This window comes from Piliocolobus tephrosceles, chromosome 5 (assembly GCF_002776525.5).
Source record: "Piliocolobus tephrosceles isolate RC106 chromosome 5, ASM277652v3, whole genome shotgun sequence".
Taxonomy (NCBI): domain Eukaryota; kingdom Metazoa; phylum Chordata; class Mammalia; order Primates; family Cercopithecidae; genus Piliocolobus; species Piliocolobus tephrosceles.
In genome coordinates, this window is record NC_045438.1 from 162,082,852 (window position 1) to 162,105,871 (window position 23,020).

The following is a 23,020-nucleotide window of genomic DNA, read 5'->3' on the forward strand; positions in this document are numbered from 1 at the left end:
CCATCACTGAACCTCCCAACAAAAATACCCAGTGTCCTTGTTACATCCATTCTGACAGCTTCATTAGTCAAATAGGGGCTGTGACAACCCACAGGCCAAGTTCTGCCTGGGATTATTTGCCCATAGTTCTAGTTGAAATGATAGAAACAGTTTAATCTCAAAGTAGGTGGGATAGCCATCCATATTTTGGTGTCAGAGACCTTACCATGTGCTTCCTCAGCCCTGCCCTGTCACCCACATCGTGTCTGCAGAGCTGGAGTTTCCGAGTGAAGCTTATGGTCCTTAGGGTAACAGAGTCGCCCATGTCTTTGTCACATCAAGGGTACCACACAGAGCACTTATGAAGGGCCATGGGTATTGGAATGAGAACACTCAGAACATTCACAAAGGCTTCCTCCCTGACTGCCTCCTCTGCTTTCTGCCCTCTCTTTCCTCTTCCCCTAATTTGCCTTCACCTTTGCTCCTATGTCTGTTTCTCTCTGTCTTCACACTTCTATGTTACGATGACCTCTTTCACTTACAAGAATTTATAAATGTGGCTCATTTGCACCCACATAATTGAAACTGTACTCCACCAGAAAGCACTGATCTGAACTCAGGCAGGATGGACTGTGAGTATTCCCTGGCTTTTCCACATAAATTCTAAGACATTTTTGCAGCGTATGACGCAAGGGGTGAAAAAGGTGGGGAAAAAATATTTAATGAAAACAAATGTGCCCACTGTGATACCTTGCTCGTGAGTCTCTAATCTAAAAAGAGAGCATGCAAGTGGAATTAAAGCCCACAAAAGAAAGGATCCAGGTGGACTAAATATTCTTCATCTGTGCCCTCCAGTTACTTCAGAAGCATGTTGTAAGGATGGATGAGGGAATAACTGGAAGCTCTTTGAACTGCTTCGTGACAGTTGCTTCCTAATAAGATGACCCAATTACCAGCCTTATTTTCAATATTGCAACTATATAGGAAAGTTAAAGTCTTATGGTATTCCTTAAGGAAGGATAACCTTCATAAAATGCTACTATAACAGCAGCCAGAGCCAGACAACCATAAGACGGGCTATAAATAGCTATACCTCTCTTGCTACCCTCTTCACCCTATCTTTCTTCTCAATATCTCAGCCTCTTCTCTGATCTATTCTCTTCTTTCTTAGGATTTCTATTACTTTCCATCTCGGTCTGCCTGTTTCTGTCTTGCTCTTGCTCTCTCTCTGTCTCTCATGCATACACACACACTGTCCTGTGGATGCATGTCTAGGTGTTAGTGGCAGCAAATGTATTGGAGTCCCATGGCACCAAAGTATGTTAGCAGCCGTGAATCCATGTGGATCTACAGCAACCTCAATTCTTGCCTCCTTATAAGGCAGAAGGAGAGACTGGGGCAAGTTTTAGAGCAGGAGTGAAAGTTTATTCAAAAGCTTTAGAACAGGAATGAAAGGAAGGAAAGTACACTTGGAAAAGGGCCAAGTGGGTAACTTGAAAGACAGCGCACAGTTTGACTTTGACTTAGGGCTTTTGTTTGCTTTTTTGAGACAGAGTCTTGCTCTGTCACCCAGGTTGGAGAGAAGTGACGTGATCTCAGCTCACTGCAACCTCCACTTCCTAGGTGCAAGTGATTCTCCTGCCTCAGCCTCTCGAGTAGCTGGGATTACAGGCACTTGCCACAACACCCAGCTAATTTTTCTATTTTTAGTGGAGATGAGGTTTCACCATGTTGACCAGGCTGGTCTCAAACTTCTTACCTCAAATGATCTGCCTGAAAGTGCTGAGATGACAGGCATGAGCCATCACGCCTGGCTGACTTCCCATTTTATCTGTTGTCATACTTCCGGGATCTTGCCTCCCCACTCCTGTGATTCTTCCCTTAAGTGGTCTGTCTGCACATGCAGTGGCCTGCTAGCACTTAGAAAGGGAGCGTGCACAGTGCGTTTACTAGTGTTGTACTCTTGGTCACTTGAGGCATTTTTTCCTCACCAGTTGAGCGTCCCTAGAGGAAGAACACATACTGGTGAAATTCTGCCATTTTAACTCTTAGCGCACATGCGTGAGCCCACTCAGCCAACTGCTGAGGTCTTATTGGGAAGCTGCTGATCACCAGTTTCAGGTATTTCTGTTTATTGGGAGACTGCCCTTCCCTGGCACTGGCTGGGACCAATTATTGTTTTAGAGAGACAGTTTAACAATTGCCTGACCATCACCTGATGGTCGCCTGCCATTCCTGGTGTGTGTGTAATGGGGGAAGCCTTCTCCTCCCCTACTCATGCCTGACTAGGTACCTACTGTAGCGTAGGTATTTACTCATTTGTCAGAGGAGTAATGGGAGTTACCCTTGGGAGGTGGGTCTGACAGTTTTTGTGTCTGTTCATGAGTATTTCTTTAGCCTTCAGGAAGCTGGGGCTGGATGTTCTAAATGTGCTGCCCATCTCTGGCTAAAGCCTAGCTTAGCCATTGCGATGCTCCTTCTCTGCACTGTTGGAGGTTTTGCTTTGGCTTCTTCAACTTCCTTGTCTATTTCCTGTCCAAATCTGTGTATAGATCTCTATAGCATCTTGTCCCATGTCTGGTTCAATGAATTTCTGATGCAGAAACCTCTGCTGTGCCCAGCACTTTGTGACACCCCATAGGGGGTTTAAGAGGAATGAAAGACCCCATCTCTGTCTTTTTTCTTTCTGAGATGGAGTATCACTCTGGTGCCCATGCTGGAGTGCAATGGCGCAATCTCAGCTCGCTGCAACCTCTGCCTCCCAGGTTCAAGTGATTCTCCTGCCTCAGCCCCCCGAGTAGCTGGGATTACAGGCACCCACCAGCATGCTCAGCTAATTTTTTTTAATTTTTTTTTTTTTAGTAGAAATGGGGTTTTACCATGTTGATCAGGCTGGTTTCAAACTCTTGAACATCTCTGTCTTTAAAGAGCTTACTGCAGTTGGAGTGAGAAGAATTCCACAAACAATGAACACAGTCATAGACTATATAATCAAGAGCTATACCGATATAGTTGCCTTCCAGAAATGTGTGACATGGCTGGCAGAAGGGATCTGGGCAGTCAAGAGCGAGAGGATCAGTTAGAGTTGAAGGGTAAAATCTCAGAAAAGGGCAGGGAGGTCTTGAGATGACTCCTGAGGAACTGGGAGCATTCCAAGAGGGCTAGGAAGTATATACCCGACAGGCAAGGAGGACGGCATTCTTGGTAGTCCAGGAGCTTGTTGTTCTGCTGATGCACACAAGCTTCTAGTGAGAAGGGAATATTTCCCTGAATCAAGTTTCCGGCTGCATTTGGAGTTTGGGCACCACTCAGTTTCAAGGCTCTGGAGTTGTAAGGAGCTTGAAGTGGCAGGAAAGGCCCATCAGGCAGGCCCATGAGGAATGTGCTCCCCTTATGGAATCAGTCTGCTGTTATTGCTTGGTTAGTGCCCACGGTGGACATGGGACTTTTGTATTAAAGCAATTAATTTTACAAAAAGAGGAAGAAAGCCTTATGTTTCTGTGACTAAAATGACGGAAATGAAGTAGTGGAGACAGCTGCAGTGGCATTTTCCATCAAACAGCTTTTCTATTTGTGCAACATATTTCTAAGTGACAGAAAATGACACACTCTCTCCATTACTTCACTTCCATCATTTGCATCATTTCAACCTTTTCTAACTTTCATATTTGTGAAACAAATTGCTTTAAACATGTCAAAGACATTTGAGTAGAGTGTTAGCCAAATTTTAAAAATAAAGATGATTCATAAAGACAATTCTTGTGTTTATAGCCATCAAGACAAAATTTCAGGAAAAAAAAATCACAGTCCTAATTACTGAAGGCACAAACATAAGGTAATCATCTTTGGAAGTTAGAAACAAATCTCTTTTTGCTCTCTACCTCTTTTCCCTTAGATTTATATGGGATGGTAAACCTGGCTTTGTAGTGCTCAATCATCCTTGTTTTAATGATTCACCAAGTAACCCCTTGCAAGTTGATTTCTCCAGCCTCTAGATTTATTTGCATTGTTATGCAATGTGTGGAACACTTCACTGCTGTTCCGCTCCTCACCAATTAGTTTTATCTTCTCTTATAGCTGATGCTTCTTGAGGGGAAAGGCCACCTTGCGTCTTTTGTTAGAGACAGGATGTTGCCGAGAGTAGGGCAACCAGGAGGCATCCCTTAGCATGTAATTTTGAAGAATCGATATTGATGCTCCAAACAAAGTTGGTTCAAAAATATGTCTCTTAAGAAACTTAAAAACCTACATCACTGATGGAACAAAAAAAAAAGGAAGGATGTGAATATACAGGATAATTGTACAAAAATTGAGTACATATATTGTTGTTGTTTAAAAGTTTAAAAAATTTTTGAAACAAACTCCATTTTACAGAAAATTTACAAGACAAACCATACAAAGAACTATTTTTTTCCCAGAACCATTATTAGAATTGTCTATCTGATGTCTCATCATCCCTGAAATATTTTAGTGTGTCCTTCCTACAAGCAAAGACATTCTTCTGTGCAACCATCAAAATAAGGAAATTAACACTGATATTTTATGGTAATCTAATCTTTAGAACACATTTGAGTTTTTCTACTTTTTCGATAATGTCCCTTATAGCAAGGGAAGCTAGTCCAGGATAACATGTTATACTTAGATGTCATGTCTCATGTCTTTAGTTTTCTTTAATTTGCAACAGATTCATAATCTTGCTTTGACTTTCATGATTTGACACTTTTGAACATTACAAGGCAGTAATTTTTAGAATGCCCCTCCATTTGGGTTTGACTGACATTTCCTCACTTGATGTTAAAATCAAGTCACGTATCTTTCACAGGAAGATTGGAGAAATGATGCCGTGTTCTTCTCGGTGCCTCCTACCTGGTTGCACATAACTTTTACAGATCCCATTACTGATGATATTAACTTAACCACTCGATTAAGGTGGTAGCAAAGGTTGAGTACCCAGGAAGTAGACTGTGAAATTAGCATGCAAGCCGTCGATGAGGGAGTGCCGTTGGGATCAACTCCTGTGGAAGGAAGCAGTGTTGGGCAGTGGGGGAGTCAAGCTGCAACGCAGTCACACCAAAGGCCTCAGCTGACCCTCTGTGAAACTCTGGAGCTGAGATGGCTCGTCACAGTTCTCCTGAGATGGGGACAAAGGGATGGGGCTTTGTTCCTCCGTAGTGATCAGTCTCTGGATGTGAGCCACCCCTGGAATGAGATGTGACCCTGGATGAGGCAGTTTTCTTCTGCTAAGGCAACTCCCAAGGAGGGCTGAACCACCAAGCACTATTTTCTGTCATCACTCCCAGCAGCTGAGGATAAGTCTGTCTGTCATTTCCGAAGGTGTCTTGGGAAAAACGTCACAGAGCTCAACACAGAGGTGACTGTTGGAGTTGCCCCTGCAAAGTTACTCTTTGTTCCTTTTATAGTTAATAAGTACTTTACAAGAAATTATCTTGAGACTATAAAATCCCATTTATTACCAAAATTATTATCGATAGAATGATTGATTAATACCAGGATGAATCCTGATTTTCTCTTTTAATTAAATAGGTTATTTAAATCTTTTATTATCGTTAAATAACTCAATGTTCAAATAGCTTCAAATAGCCCCGATTTTGCCAGTTGGAAACTATTCCAGCTAGTTTCAGTATCCTTACTGCCTCATTGTCTGGCACAGTAAGATGTTTCAGGCCCATTTTTAATTTTCCCTGCACCTACCCACAAAAGAACCATTTCTCTAAGGAGAACCATCCTCCAAAGAACTCTGCTTCGGTTTAATAGAAAGTAGTATTTAGAAACCAAGATCTAGGTCCTAGGTGTGCTCGTTACTATTTTACCTCCTTTCAGTATTTCCCAATTCAACCTAGGTATATCTCACTCACCGTTCTTTTCACCTGTCTGTCATACCTATGGTGACCCCTGATTCATGACTCTTGTCCTCCACACGTTTCTTTTTTTTTCTGAGATGGAGTCTTGCTCTGTCGCCCAGGCTGGAGTGCAGTGGTGTGATCTCGGCTCACTGCAAGCTCTACCTCCCGGGTTCACGCCATTCTCCTGCCTCAACCTCCCGAGTAGCTGGGACTACAGGCACCCACCACCACGCCCAGTGAATTTTTTGTATTTTTAGTAGAGACAGGGTTTCACCGTGTTAGCCAGGATGGTCTTGATCACCTGACCTCGTGATCTGCCTGTCTCGGCCTCCCAAAGTGCTGGGATTACAGGCATGAGCCACCGCACCTGGCCATCCTCCATACATTTTTTTATCCTTGAGCTTGTCATTTACTGAGTCTTCACAATGTGCCGACAGTGTGCTTTGTGTTTGCGTTAGTTTTATGTTGCTGTTTTAACAAAATATCATAATCTTAGTGTCTTAAAACAACAAATATTTATTATTTTGATATAAGGTATAATGATATATAAAAGGTGTAATGACATATTAACTGAGCTCCTCCTACCTAGTGTCATCCCTTAGGGAGGAATCAGTGGAATTCAGATCCTGATTATTCCAGCTCTAAATGGTCCAGAATAACCAGGATCCAATGGCTGGTCCTGGTATACCTGGTCTGACACTGGGCTTGGGATCTGGAAAGGTCTTAGAAGAAATTACATTGAGACTGTAAAATCCCCTGAGCAAGAAGATAAGGTCTTCAGAATGTGAAGTAAAGAACATGCCCTCTCCCAATTTTATGCAATGAATGAAATTCTACTATGGCAATTTATTCATTTAAGATGTGAAGGCATTATTTCCTACAAAGTATAAACATGGTGGTAAGAAGAAGTATTAGCACTCTTCTTAGACATTAACATTTTAGCAAAATGAATTTATTAGACTCTTGCCATTAACTGTTAGCTGAGACCAGTTCCCTTAGAAGGAGTTGCCAAATGACTGTTTTCATGGGGAGCCATGTGATGTTCAGTGATTAGGTGCTGCCAGGGAGGCTGGCCCAGATGAGTCCCAAAGTGAAGATTCTCTAGCCACGCCACAAGCAGTATGAAACTCCAGGGTACAGGCTTAAAGCACTCTGGAATTTGAGTGGTGGCAGATATTTTAGACGAAATTCCACTGTGCCACTTTCCAAAGCACTGGAATTAGGTGTTATTTATGGAAGGCAATATTGTACCCCTTCAAGCCCACAAATAAAGAGATACTCATCAATGACCTTTATTAAAGGCAAATCATTGTGGAACACATGACCAGAGGAAATGAGAGGAGATTTGAATATATTCCAAGGCCTTAAAAAGATGTCAAGAACAATTGTATTCTCCCACAAGGCATCCCTAGGCAAGGATGGTCCAACCTCAATACTGTTTCTTTACATCCCTGTTTCAACTGCATCCATGGTCTCTTATGTTGTTTATCTATGTCACTTGCAAAAAAACTAGGCTTGAATACAGTTTTTTTAAAGTGATGCTTTTAAATATAAGCAGTAATCAACTTAAGAAATAACAATGAGCATCTATAGTAAGCAAATAAGCATCCACACATAAATATACATATGAATAAACAAAATGCAAATGTGTGTCTTTATTTCTGCCAATCCTTTGAGTTCCATATTTGTTGTCATGTAGTTAATAAAGTCATTGACTTCCCCCACAGTCTACTACTGTTGCCCTGTTATTCTCACGTGGCATTAGTATTATGAATTCAATTATAATCTAAACTTAGATATTTAATTATAAACCCATTGAGCACAGGAAATGTATCATATCTCAGCACATTCACCACCCCGTCTCCTCCAGATTAAGTAGTGTCACTCTGCTCATCATAAACACTAGTAAACATCTGTTTAAATAAATATTTATTGAGTATGTGTTGTAAATATCCACTTGTAGGTTAATATTAGATTGACTGCACCATACTCCTTAGAATGTTTGCTATGTTGATTTTTGTTCTTCCAATAATTGCTTTAATCTCTGGCAATGCAAACTCATTTAACACTTGCTTTTATATATTATATTCATATATACTCCAAAGACAAACAAATACTTTTTCAGAATTACCAATGATTTATTCTTATCCTTATAATTGACTGTTTTAGCAGAAATGTCATCAGTTGGCCTGTTTTGTTTGGAAGACATTCAGCTAAACTTTTTATCTTTGTTGGCTAATGACACTTTATTTTTTAAGTCAGTTGCCATGATTTTAATGAAATGAGCCCTTCTTGTAAAACCTAGAATCCTCATCCTGCTCATATAATGGATAGAACACAAGCAAATGAGCAAATGGTGCTTTGGCTCCATAGACTTGCCATTTGCTGGGGGAAATTCAGTTGTTGTAGGAGAGAATTCTTTATGGTATGTGTTCTGAGCTGACTGAGAACATGAAAGAGATGGGTCTCGAAGCTCCTAACTGCAAGGCATCTGGTCAGTGACCTTCATGTTCAGTTCAAATTTTGCCTCCCCACCAAGTGCCTCTCCACCCCTTGGGCTTCCAGACCCCAGCACGAGGGGTCAGAAACCCAAGAAATATGAAAACATTCTTTGTCAGTTGAAAGAACTGCGTAACAGTTGGGGTCAGATGGAGCAAAAAACTGGGTATGCAGTTTGGTTTATAACTGTGAAATCCGGCAAACTACAATAAATTAGACATTGCGACACCAACATCCTATTTCTCTCCCTCACATCTCTAGATCTTGAAGAGTTTAACCTCCATGGATTGATAGGATAACAGTCTTGTTTAAACTCATGCCAAGGAAGGTCTGGAAACTGCCCTAGAAACAACGGTCATGTAGATGAACTTTGTACTTCTGGTGGCCACAATTTTTATACCATGTACCCTGAGCAATTTTCCCTATTTCCAACCTCTACTTTCCTCCCTATTTCCAACACCCAGTTCCAGCTTTTAGGAAAAGTACATAGTGCAACAAATTTAAGCAAACACATTGCTTTTCCCAGGGATATAAACACTTCAGATCATCTCTAATTTCTCTTCAGTTGGTAGGATTTTCATTACCAACAAGCAAAAGGGGGATATTGAGAGGTCAAGAGATCTTCATAGTTATCCTGATTGCTCTCCTGCAGTCTTCACAGAACAACCAAAGTGATTTTTTTTAAAAGAACCTAAAGCAGATCATGCTTCTTTTCTAGTGACTGCTTTTCTCAATCCGAACAAAATCCAAAGTCCTACAAAGCCCTGCTTGATCTGACTCTCTCTGACATCATCTCCCATGGTTTACTCTGCTCCAGGCACTTTCTCATCTCCCACAATTCCCCTGCTCGGGCACCGTTGCCTCCCACATTTCCCTCTGCTCCAGGTGTCTTATCTCCCACAATTTCCTCTGCTCAGGCAGCTCATCTTCCACAATTCTCTCTGCCCCAGCCATCTTATCTCCCACAATTCCCTCTGCTCAGGCACCTCATCTCCCACAATTCCCTCTGCCCCAGGCATCTTATCTCCCACAATTCCCTCTGCTCAGACACCTCATCTCCCACAATTCTCTCTGCTTCAGGCATCATACCTCCCCCAATTCCCCTGCTCAGGTACCTCACCTCCCACAGTTCTTCTGCTTCAGGCACATTGGCCTCCTGAAGCATGCCAAGTACCACCTCCCACAGGGCCTTTGCACTGACAACACCCATCCCCTCATACTTGCACTGCTCATTCCCTCACTTTTCTCAAGTCTCTTCTCAAAGGTCTCCTCTGGCCATTGTCTCCAAATTAGCACCCCCAACTCTGTCCCTCTCTGTCCCCTTAAGGTGCTCTAGTCATTTTTTCATAGCATTTGTCTCCATTTGACATAGCATATATTTATTTGTTTATTGTCCATATACTCCCACTAGACTCTACACTCCATGAATCTTCTACGTGTTGACACTGCTGCATTCTCAGGACCTAGAACAGTGCCTGGCACTTAAATGGTGCTTAATAAATAACCTGTTGACGAAAAAGTTCCGGAATCATTCCACATCAACAGTTACCTGTCAATTGAAAAATCACAAATTTATACATTTGGAAAGGAGTCTCTATTTCTTATAAAAGGTTACAGCCTGCAGAGTGACCATCCAGACGGACTGAGAAGCACAGCCTCTGGCAGAGGCTGAAAAGTGGGCACTTCAAGGGAAAGGAAGATGGAACAGGAATTTATGCTGAACTCGTTGGCCAAATATACATATTCAACAAGTTACAAGAAGAGCTATGAACATTTATGAAGAGGGACTTAATGTATGCATACTAAATAAATATGGAAGAGGGACTTAATGTATGCATACTAAATAAACATGGATGTTACATGTGACCCATATTCACTTTAGGGTGAGACCTAACATTTATATGTACTGAAGTTAGGCCCTATACATCAAAAGGTGAAGCAGGGACAGGAATGCATGGAAGTGTGCAGCTTCAGTAAATCGTCCAGAACCAGTCCATGGTTGATAGTCTCTTACCAGGAGAATGATGCTGAAATCAATCGCTTATCCAATCAAAGATGTAATTGTGGCTGGTGGAATGTGGGTCAGTCAGCATCTGGTGGTGGGTGAACTGCAGTTGTTTCAACATTGCTTATCTTGAGACTAGGGCTTGTTTAGCTGCTAGAGAAAAAGAAAAACTTTGTGGCAGTTAGGACATAGTTTATTCTTTAAATGCAGAGGTTCATGAGTTAACCCTTGCCTGGCATGGCCTTGGGTCTTGTTTATAATTAGATATTTTATTGCCACAGTGTCAGTTGTATGATCTCTATTTTAATATTCTGTTCAATTTTGTCTAAACAGCAAAAGGAAAGGGAATATAATGAGGTGTGTACCACCTCGCATCCCATCATGGCTGCGACTCAGTTTTTAAGGTTTCTCTAGGGTCTCCTTAGCCAAGAAAGAGTCTGCACAGTTGGTTGGGAGGGGAGTGGGGATAAGACTTTCCTTTTAGTTCTCACACCTTATTCACTACCTGTGTGGTTACGTTCAGAAATAAAAATAAGTTTAGTAAGATTTCTTCGCTGTTATAGCCATCAGACACCATATAATAAGGTGAATAACAATCTGTTCAGTTTATGAAATGCCCTTCACCCACACTATTGTTTAATCCTCATCTTCTGTAATGCCCATTTTACAGATGGAAAATGCACTGAGAGGGTTCATTAGCCTCCCCAGTCGCAGCTCTAGACCAAGCCGACCTGGGTTCAAATGATTGTTCTGCATCCTGACAGCTGTGTAGCCTAGAGTTAGTTACTTAAGTTACCTGAGCCTCAGTTTTCCCATATATATAATGGCCATAACCCTTAAAGCTGACAGGAGAGCAAATAGAAACTGCTCTAGACTTGTAAGCAGTGGGATCTTAATGGAGGCAATTGTGTACACAGGGAAGCGAATGACTAAGAAGCCAAACAAGCAACCTGGTAAGGCAACCCAGGAATTAGGAACAGTAGAAAACTGCCACCACACCAGGAGCTGGAGGCACATGGAGGAGGAGGTCCTGTCAGAACCCAGAAGGCATCAGCAGGTGCTGGAGCCATGGAGGCGACTCAGACTCTCACCTCAAGACAGAGAGAGCACAGGAGACACACCCTGACATCTCCCCTCCTCCTGCTCCCAATCCCCTCTTTGGCCAAACCTACCTGGAAGTCAGAGAGCAGAGGAGCCTGGAAACATGGCTTCCTGTGGAACCTGACAGAGGATTCTAGGAGTGCGGGCAATAGGTCTGAGAGCAGCCAGTCAGTCAACAGGTGGAGTCGCGGAGACAAACTATAAGTGGTTATTATTCCCGAATGGACAACAGGAAACACAAGTCCAAATTCTCTGACTCCTGTTCCTCCTGGTCCTTAGAAATTGAAACTGCAACGTGAACAAATCTGCAGTGTAATGTTACGCTCTGTAACCAACTTTGTCTACATTGTAGAACATTTTCTGCTGGTTATTTTTTCTTAAAGACTAAAAATATCCTGTCTTCTCTTAAACAAGGCAACACAGGTGGGTTAGGGAATTTCCAGAAAACTAGCTTCCTGGAGTAAATTTGTATCGCAGTTAACAACACCAGGTCCTAACTTTTGGAGCAAACTCCTCATAAAGCAGCACGTTCGCCCATGTTTGAAGCTTAGTCTGGAATCTTTCGGTTAGAGGGAATGATTGTTTGGTTCATGGCTGCATTTCACTTAAAACGGTGCCTGGGGCCAGGCACAGTGGCTCACACCTGTAATTCCAGTACATTGGGAGGTCAAGGTGGGTGGATCACTTGAGGTCAGGAGTTTGAGACCAGCCTGATTAACATGGCAAAACTCCGTATCTACTAAAAATTCAAAAAATAGCGGGTGTGGTGGTACCTGTAGTGCCAGCTACTTGGGAGGCTGAGGCAAGAGAATCACTTGAACCTGGAAGGCAGAGATTACAATGAGCCAAGACTGCACCCCTGCACTCCAGACTAGGCAACAGAGCAAGACTCTGTCTCAAAACAAAACAAAACAAAACAAAAACAAAAACAAAAACAAACAAACAAGCAGTGCCTGGCACCTTGTAGGCAATGAAAAACTCTTTGAAGAATGAACAAAACCTGGGGTCGCCTGTGGCTCTGCCCCCTTACTCAATGCCAACATCAAATACCTACTGCCTCTATTTCCTGCTTCCACCGCACACTTCCAGTTACCTTCCCCCGAGAGTCAGTCAAAGACACCATCACGCCTCCCTTGAGCACTTCAGTACTCTCTGACTGGTTTCCTTGCTCCACTCTTGTCCCTCTCAAACCATTTTCCATCTTGCAGACAGGCTGATCTTTCTAAAATGCAATCTCATCAGACCTCTTAAACTTTTCAATGGCTGCTGCCCCATCTCCTTCCTTAGGACATACCCTAAATACCTTTGCACAGCTTTGGATGTCCCTATGCTTTTTACCCTGCCTGGGTCAACTGCTTCTTCTGCCACAGGTATCCTGCCGTTCCCTTTATGCACTATCCCTTCCTTATTCCCTTGGCTGGTTATTCCCCCAGCTGGGAAGACTTCCCCACCTTGTCCAAATGGATTTGGGACACAAATGGATTGTATCCCAAAACCACATTCTCTAAGGAATCTTCTTCAACTTCCACAGACACTGTTAGCCACTTCCTTCTCTAGGTTTCCACACTGTGTTCCTCATGGCCAGTAATCCCAGGAAAAGGCTGGCATGCTGTAGGAACATTTAAAATGCATACACATTTCATTGCGGGGCCTTCATAGTCCTCTTTCACAGAAATAAGCCATTCTTAAGGAGAAATTCTGCCATCTCAATGCTGTCCATATTTTCTCTGAATTTCATGTTATGTTCTTACTTCCTCTGAATGCCACTGGCATCATCCTGAGACATGGTGTCCTCATGTTCACATTCCTGCCTTGGTTAGCCATCTAAATGGTGCACTTCCTAAAGCCAGGGGCCAGGTAGTCAGCATCAGGTGACAACCTGATGATTTCTTTCGGATTCACTCAAAGAGCTTAGCACAATGCTGGTTTCATGTATATCTCACAAAATTACACCTTACCTTTACTCCAAAAGAGGTTTTAAATGATGTAGGAAACATTTAAAGAAGAGTGAAATAAAATCAAGGTAGAAAAGACACCTTAACAATACCTAGCTCCCTGGTACCATTCCTTCTGAAACTATTCCAATCAATAGAAAAAGAGGGAATCCTCCCTAACTCATTTTATGAGGCCAGCATCATCCTGATACCAAAGCCTGGCAGAGACACAACAAAAAAAGAGAATTTTAGACCAATCTCCCTGATGAACATCGATGCAAAAATCCTCAATAAAATACTGGCAAACCGGATTCAGCAGCACATCAAAAAGCTTATCCACCATGATCAAGTGGGCTTCATCCCTGGGATGCAAGGCTGGTTCAACATTCGCAAATCAATCAACGTAATCCAGCATATCAACAGAACCAAAGACAAGAACCACATGATTATCTCAATAGATGCAGAAAAGGCTTTTGACAAAATTCAACAGCCCTTCATGCTAAAAACGCTCAACAAATTCGGTATTGATGGAACGTACCTCAAAATAATAAGAGCTATTTATGACAAACCCACAGCTAATATCATACTGAATGGGCAAAAACTGGAAAAGTTCCCTTTGAAAACTGGCACAAGACAGGGATGCCCTCTCTCACCACTCCTATTCAACATAGTGTTGGAAGTTCTGGCTAGGGCAATCAGGCAAGAGAAAGAAATCAAGGGTATTCAGTTAGGAAAAGAGGAAGTCAAATTGTCCCTGTTTGCAGATGACATGATTGTGTATTTAGAAAACCCCATCGTCTCAGCCCAAAATCTTCTTAAGCTGATAAGCAACTTCAGCAAAGTCTCAGGATACAAAATTAATGTGCAAAAATCACAAGCATTCTTATACACCAGTAACAGACAAGCAGAGAGCCAAATCAGGAATGAACTTCCATTCACAATTGCTTCAAAGAGAATCAAATACCTAGGAATCCAACTTACAAGGGATGTAAAGGACCTCTTCAAGGAGAACTACAAACCACTGCTCAGTGAAATCAAAGAGGACACAAACAAATGGAAGAACATACCATGCTCATGGATAGGCAGAATCAATATTGTGAAAATGGCCATACTGCCCAAGGTAATTTATAGATTCAATGCCATCCCCATCAAGCTACCAATGAGTTTCTTCACCGAATTGGAAAAAACTGCTTTAAAGTTCATATGGAACCAAAAAAGAGCCCGCATTGCCAAGACAATCCTAAGTCAAAAGGACAAAGCCGGAGGCGTCACGCTACCTGACTTCAAACTATACTACAAGGCTACAGTAACCAAAACAGCATGGTACTGGTACCAAAACAGAGATATAGACCAATGGAACAGAACGGAGCCTTCAGAAATAATGCCACACATCTACAACCATCTGATCTTTGACAAACCTGACAAAAACAAGAAATGGGGAAAGGATTCCCTATTTAATAAATGGTGCTGGGAAAATTGGCTAGCCATAAGTAGAAAGCTGAAACTGGATCCTTTCCTTACTCCTTATACGAAGATTAATTCAAGATGGATTAGAGACTTAAATGTTAGACCTAATACCATAAAAACCCTAGAAGAAAATCTAGGTAGTACCATTCAGGACATAGGCATGGGCAAGGACTTCATGTCTAAAACACCAAAAGCAACGGCAGCAAAAGCCAAAATTGACAAATGGGATCTCATTAAACTAAAGAGCTTCTGCACAGCAAAAGAAACTACCATCAGAGTGAACAGGCAACCTACAGAATGGGAGAAAATTTTTGCAATCTACTCATCTGACAAAGGGCTAATTTCCAGAATCTACAAAGAACTCAAACAAATATACAAGAAAACAACAAACAACCCCATCCAAAAGTGGGGAAAGGATATGAACAGACATTTCTCAAAAGAAGACATTCATACAGCCAACAGACACATGAAAAAATGCTCATCATCACTGGCCATCAGAGAAATGCAAATCAAAACCACAATGAGATACCATCTCACACCAGTTAGAATGGCAATCATTAAAAAATCAGGAAACAACAGGTGTTGGAGAGGATGTGGAGAAATAGGAACACTTTTACACTGTTGGTGGGATTGTAAACTAGTTCAACCATTATGGAAAACAGTATGGCGATTCCTCAAGGATCTAGAACTAGATGTACCATATGACCCAGCCATCCCACTACTGGGTATATACCCAAAGGATTATAAATTATGCTACTACAAAGACACATGCACACGTATGTTTATTGCGGCACTATTCACAATAGCAAAGACTTGGAATCAACCCAAATGTCCATCAGTGACAGACTGGATTAAGAAAATGTGGCACATATACACCATGGAATACTATGCAGCCATAAAAAAGGATGAGTTTGCGTCCTTTGTAGGGACATGGATGCAGCTGGAAACCATCATTCTTAGCAAACTATCACAAGAAGAGAAAACCAAACACCGCATGTTCTCACTCATAGGTGGGAACTGAACAATGAGATCACTTGGACTCGGGAAGGGGAACATCACACACTGGGGCCTATCATGGGGAGGGGGGAGGGGGGAGGGATTGCATTGGGGAGTTATACCTGATATAAATGATGAATTGATGGGTGCTGACGAGTTGATGGGTGCAGCACACCAACATGGCACATGTATACATATGTAACCTGCACGTTATGCACATGTACCCTAGAACTTAAAGTATAATAAAAAAAAAAAAAAAAAAAACAATACCTAGCTCCCATTTGCCAAATATTTATTGAGCACCTACTATGTTCGAAACATCATGCAAGCTGCTGGGTATACAAAGTTAAACAAAACTCAATCTCTGTCTTCACAAAGCTTCCCCCCAAACCTTCCTAAGTTTGCCTGAACTAGAATAAACATGGCCAGGAAGGTCTCTCTCTTTAGGAAACATCTGAAAATATGTATGCAATCTGTCAATGGCAACTTAGCAATGGAAAGGGCACATTTCTACAGTCCTCAAAGAGACGATTTGCTTTTGAATACTTGTGTTTCTCTCTTCTTAGTTGCTATCATCCATGATTTCTGTGCCTTTTTGATTGTTTCTTTTTTGGTGGTGGCATGTTGTTTTTGTAGTTGGTTACCTGGTATTTCTAAGAGTTATTCAGGGACCCCTCTTGGTCTCAGCACACTCCCTTTCCATCCTAAGACGGTTAGCGCAAGTTTTGCTTCCTTTTCCAAAGCGACTGTATTCACACTTTCAGCACTGCCACATACATCATGCTGTCACCTTCATACTTCCAGGGCCTATTTGGAAATAGATTGATGATTTTGAACATGAAAGGTGCGCCTTGGGAAAAACAAATGAATCAAATGGAAAAATGAATTAACATCATGAAATTTACCTTCTCAGCTGAAGACATGATATATTCCTGTGTTCCTTAGAGACAATCCTCTTTTAAGAATGAACTCTTAAAGGAAGTCAGCAGGTAGATGGAGTCAGAGCTCAGCTTAAAATATGTTTATATAAGAATGGAAAACACCCTCTGAAGGAAAAAGCTTAGAAATAAAAATGTTTGTTTCTTGTGAGGGGTGCTTGGATTGAACACCTGGATTGCTGCGGGCATCTCATTCCAGAGCTTCTAACATCTCTATGATGACCTTAGTGGGGCTTGACATTTGCAGAGAGCTCAGTTCAGCCCCATTGACATTTATTAGGTACCGACTGGGTGCAAAACACTGTGACATTCTATGGAAGCTATACAGAAATATTAGACAGTGTCTTCAGTTCAGTTTAACAAGTGGAATAGATATCTAAGTGAATAAGGAGATAAAGGTTTGTTTGGGCTTTTCTGGCAAATAATTGCTATAGAAAAAGGGGTTTCGATGCAGACCCCAAGAGAGTATTCTTGGATCTCATGCAGGAAGGAATTCAAGGTGAGTCACAGAGTGCAGTGAGAAGAGATAGTTTATTAAAAGCTACTCCATTACAAAGTAGGGTGTCCTCAGAAAGCAAGTAGAGGAATGCACTGTCATTGCTTTAAGCTTTTCTTATATAGGGGTCTTGTCTACGTAAAGACTAAGCTAAACTGTGCTTATGTGTGGGTAGGCTGACAACATGACAAAATTCGCTATTCTGTTGATTTAAAGAAAACTATCCTTGACATTTTAGTGTGTGAGTACATCAGAGCGTAACTGTAATTATCTCGGAAGTATATATCGTTACGGATATCGGGACATCTGGATTTTCTGTTGTTGCAGGAGTTTGTCCTTGCAGGCATCACCAAGTTGCTTCCTTAGCTGTCAATGTCTTAGGACCATGGGTTTTGACTGGCAAGTAAAATGCCTTGCTAGTTTTAAGATGAAGTTGATTTAAAAAGGTTGTGACCCTGGCTCTCCTAGGTTCTTGTTTCCCTAACAATATGGCCAGAATTCTTCTTATTACTAAGCATAGCGTATCAGGGGCATAGACTGCAGCCAGTGGACTTACAGATGGCATACCCAAAAGAGGAGAGAAGTGGGAGTGTCCTGAGTTACCAGCTTCTTTATTTTGGAGCACGAGAGGGAGCAGTGATTGACAGATATATCTACTCAGTCACCCTCCTTGATGGCAAGTAGGTTCTTCCAGGTCCTAGGCGTGAGAGAGGTGGAGTCAGAACAGTTCTATTAGGAACAATATTCAACCATACTGACCATACCATATGCTATTTGATGTCCTTTATAGACTACCTGGGAACCTCATCACACCCTGGGACACTGTATTTTGTAAGTAAAAATATTTCAAAGCCATCAACTAACCTAAAATATTAATTTCTTAAAAGGCAATGAATTCTTCTAGTGGGCACGACCAATGCAGGGCTTTGCATGCAGTGGGCTGTCTGGTCTGTGGAATGCATTGAAAGGTTGAGGGGACATTTTCCCCAGGGTCACATAGCACTGAATCTGAGCTGCAGCTAGATTTCTCTTGCCTATCTTGTGAAGAATACTAATATCAAGAAACTGCACAAAGCTCAGGCCTAGGTATCTAAGGTTGGAGCAGAGTAACATCATAATGGAATTAAAGATTTTCATCTTCTTCCTCCTACATCCCAGCTGGGGGGATTAAAGTAGGTCTGTGTAAAGAGAGTGAGGCCCTCAGTAAAGGGACAATGAGGCATTCGAATATAGGCCTACGGTCCAAGCGACTTTTGCCTTAAAAATGGTAGTTTTGTGACCTCAATAATAATTCACAAATGAAAGCAAGCACTTAAACTAAGAGCATATGTTAATTTCTAGATCACTTGGGAAGATGGCACTAATTTCTGATAAGTGTGAAAAATTGCAATTGATAATTATAATATTTCCTTATGTTTAGCAGTCCAATTTCAAAGGCTGAAATTATTAAAAACAAAATGGGATTCCTTTCTTGGATGCTGTCTTTTCCCAATTCTCTTTTTCTTGCCCTAATGTTTTTAACCCAAAGTTGCATGATTTGGGGGAGAAAAGGAGAAAAACACATCTATCCAGGCATTACATCCTTTAGGCAAACACATGCATGGAAGTTCCCTGTATGGAGCCATGTTTCCCATCCAGATTGGGCCAAGGATAGCTGATGGGCAGTCATGGATGTTGACGGATGGGTTTTCCAAGGATAGCTGGATTGTGGTCTCATAACCATGCTGACTCCTGGGGCTGAGAAGGGCTATTTAGTGAAATGAAATACTACTCTGTCACAACTTCCTCACTCACAGTTCAATCATGGAGAATACTTCCCCAGTGCTGTCATTGAAATCATTACATTCAGAATTAAACATAGTGTAATAGAGCAGTCACCAAGACCCCGAGGTGCTATTGACACATCAGGTTGCACATTCCTAACCAGCTTTCCCATACAGGGATATGAAAAGCCTGCCAATCAGGATTCTTTTTCCTTCCTTTGGAATTCATCTCACCACTCCCTGTCCCTGATGAGTTTCCATACCCTGTTCCCGGGCCACGTGGCATCAGCGTATCAGCAGTGTTGCTCAGCCTTCACCCTTTGGCGTCTTCACTCTTTGGAAGCCTTCCCGACACAAATCACAAAAAAATGAGTTGGCCCAGAGAGACCCTCGTGCAGGTTCCTCTCTACCTGGTCTTCCTTCTCTTCACTCAGTTGTTACCTCCTTTGATCCTCACTTCTGGCTCACACATCTTTTATCCACCACAGCATATTTTCTCAATGTCCCTTTTCCTCATATTCCTTCAGACTTTCCAGTTTTATTCTTCTCTCACCTCCTTTCATCTCCCTAGATCCCTTTGCCATTCTCCACCTTCCTTCACTGAGGCAGCATGACATAGGGCAAAGAGAACAGGCTTCCCTGTCCCCAGTTCTGTCTCCACCTCTGCCTAGTTACATGATGTGCATACATGACACCCTCACCAAGCCTCAGTTTCTCATCTGTAAAAATTTCCTCACAGAGGTTTTGTAAGGACCCTAAGAAACAAAACTTAATTCCTGTCACTGTATTTCCATCATTATGTGAACTGCCTTGGCGACTCTAAACAACTTTTGCAATCTTAAAATTGAGCATTTTAGCTATGAATTGTAAAATCGGTAAAAAGCTACAAACTTCCTATGTTTTCAACACCCCCTGAGACTGTGGGGAATTTAACTAGTAGACTTTAAGGAAACTAAAAGTTGACCTACTAGTAGTATAGATGTTTGCAAATAGTTTAGAAACATATTTCTCCTTGGGAGGAGAAACTAGGTGATGATATTTTCTTCTTAGGCTCAAGTGTTAGACACCAAGAGTCTATAAGGAATCACGCCTTAAATAAATAAAATGTGAAATCCTCTTAGGCAGATGTTGGCAATTGTTTACTGTAAGGGCCAGCTACTGTGTTAGGCGTTGTAGACCATATGGACTCTGTCACAACTATTCAACTCTGCTCTTACAAGAGCAGAGTTGTATTGTAGCACGATAATACACAAGCAAATCAACATAAATGTGTTCCAATAAAACTTTATATAAACAGTAGGTAAGCTACATTTGGTCTCAGACTATAGTTTTCTAACCATTGCTCTAAGGGATGAATGGAGAATACAGTGATCATTAATGACTCAGAAAATCAGAAATTATGATTGAATGGGAGGTTTCAGGTGACTCCATGATGATTCTGGAATTATTAAGGCTTTTTGGTTACTAATGAATGACGACACTTCTTTTTTTTTCACTTCTACAAGTTCTCCTGATGGAAAAATCAGTCAGCTTAAGGTTTTTTAATCTGGGATAAACTGGCCTTTGAAATAGTTTTGGGCTTCAGTAGGTCTGTTGGCAGTTGGTAAATCCATCCTAATTTCCCACAGATGGAGCAGAGAAGGATCACTTAGAGGAATCAGAAAGCCCAGGACAATAGGGAAGTAACAACAACTGCCACTTACTGAGTTGCCCTCCCTATCACAAACTATGACCACCATGATCTCCATTTTATAGAAGAAGCAAAGTTTTACTTGACAGGGGATGAGTGCTTTGCCTGAGATCACACAGAAGTGGTAGAGCCAGCTGTATTTCTTTCCCCTTAGCCATAATATCTCAATCAATACAAGTAACCTGCTTTCCTTAGGACATTCACCTTTCTTCAGATTCAGAACCAGAGAGGAAAAAAAAAAAATCACCCCTTCTTCCTTCTGCCTTTACTTTCTAGTAGAAGTGGCTGGGCATGGTGGCTCACACCTGTAATCCCAGCACTTTGGGAGGCCGAAGCGGATGGATCATCTGAGGTCAGGAATTCGAGACCAGCCTGCCCAACAAGGCAAAACCTCGTCTCTACTAAAAAAACAAAAAATTAGTGGACGTGGTGGTGGGTGCCTGTAATTCCAGCTACTTGGCAGGTCGAGGCAGGAAAACTGCTTGAACCCGGGAGGCAGAGGTTACAGTGAGCTGAGATTGTGCCACTGCACTCCAACCTGGGTGGCAAGAGTGAAACTCCATCTCAAAAAAAGAAAAAAAAATCATTGCCCCCTCAGCCAGCCCCTACTCTGTGCTAAGCATAAAGCTTTCATTATATGATAAAATCTATAGTCTTTTTATTTCCCAAACTAAACTGCAAAGAGTCAAGTAAATGGAAGCTAAGACACTCAAGTGATTTGCCTGAAGTTGCACCAGTAGTTAATTGTGGAGTCAGAATTTGACATAGATTCTCATCAACTCCAAAACATTTTCAACTCATACAGCTGCCATAGAGCTTAGTGTTAAACACTCAGACTCTTAAGCCAGATGGTCTGGGTTCAAATCTGAACTCCACTATTTGCTAGCTGCATCACCCTGGGTAAGTTGCTTAATGACTCTGTCTTAGTTTCCTGATTTGTCAAATTAGGATGATGATAATGGTTTACTTCTTATCATTTGTTATAGGGAATAAAGGGGTGATAAGAACATGGTAAACCACATGCTTTGGCTTTTTCTGTGGAATATCAGCTCTATGAGCACAGAAGTTATTGTCTATTTTCTTCACTGTTGTATCCCTAGCACTTAGGATAATGTCTAGCACATAGTAGGCAATATCAATATATGAATGAAAAATGTCAGAAGTAGTGTTTAAATTAGGTTGTGACTGGGTTCAAAGTCAGCACGAAAAGCATAGCTTTCCTTTTGCTTTACTGTTTTTGTGTAACTTGGATTTGATAGGTGAAATTTAATATGAGTCTTTGAAGTCTTAATTTAAAGTGTAACAGTGGAAACTAGTGATTGTCTTCATTCTTTCCATGTTCCCAACAAAAGTAGAAGTTAGTACAAAGGTGAAGCTTTTAAAACAAAAGTGGAAGTTAGCACAAAGGTGAAGCTGAGGTTGAGCACATAGCAGGTACAAAGAGTGCTTTCAGATGTACTTCTCTAGTTCTTTGCTATTCCCCAAAGTGCATCCTTATATAATTTTCTCTAAAATTCCTTTCATCTCTTTTTTTTTTTTTTAAAAAAATCTGTCATTAACACGCAAATTTTTATCTCTGTAAGTTTCTTTTTACTAAACTTGCATCTTTTTAAATACTATGTATTCTAAATCTAAATCAGTATTTACTGATGACAGCTGCTGGGAACCACTGTAATAAATGAATTATGGGTTCCATTTACCTGGCAAGATTGCCTTTGATGTCTACACGCCAACAGTGAAAGGGGTTCCAGAGAACAACAAAGCCTCTGGGAGAAAAGGCAAGCTCATCCCAAGATAGTATGCACAAAGAGGGAGTAGAAACAGGAGATGGGTGCCTCTGGAACAAACATGCTTATGCAGGTGGGTTTATGAAGGGGCTCCTGAGAGGCTGAGTCCCATGTGTCTTCAAGAGCATTACTTAGATGCCATGGCACCTAGGCAGAAAACAATGTTCAAATCTGTGCTGGATTTATAAGTATATGTGATATTCATTCTGAGTGGTATACCCAATATCCCTAATAGCAGAATGTTGAAGTTCTCATCTTTCTCAGTGGTTTGCACTGTGTAAATTATTATTTTCATTAAGGCTAAGCATCCTCACAAAACTGCGCAGCAGTAACATATGGAACCACCTCCTTGGAAAGTTCTCTCTCTAACAGTATGCCTACCAAAGACTCTTTTAAAGATCTTTGAAATTAGTAATTAGGGAGGCTAGAATGGAGCATTGTTTGCTTGTCTTAATGTGGAATCCTCTACATGCTTTATAGAAAACAAATGAAGTGAATAAG

At 41.5% G+C, this 23,020-nt stretch overlaps 1 protein-coding gene across 1 annotated transcript in view; it reads left to right on the forward strand.

The window, feature by feature from the left end:
• The window catches only part of F13A1 (coagulation factor XIII A chain), a 170,215-nt gene that overhangs the window by 26,898 nt on the left and 120,297 nt on the right, over window positions 1-23,020 (forward strand). The window lies entirely within an intron of this gene.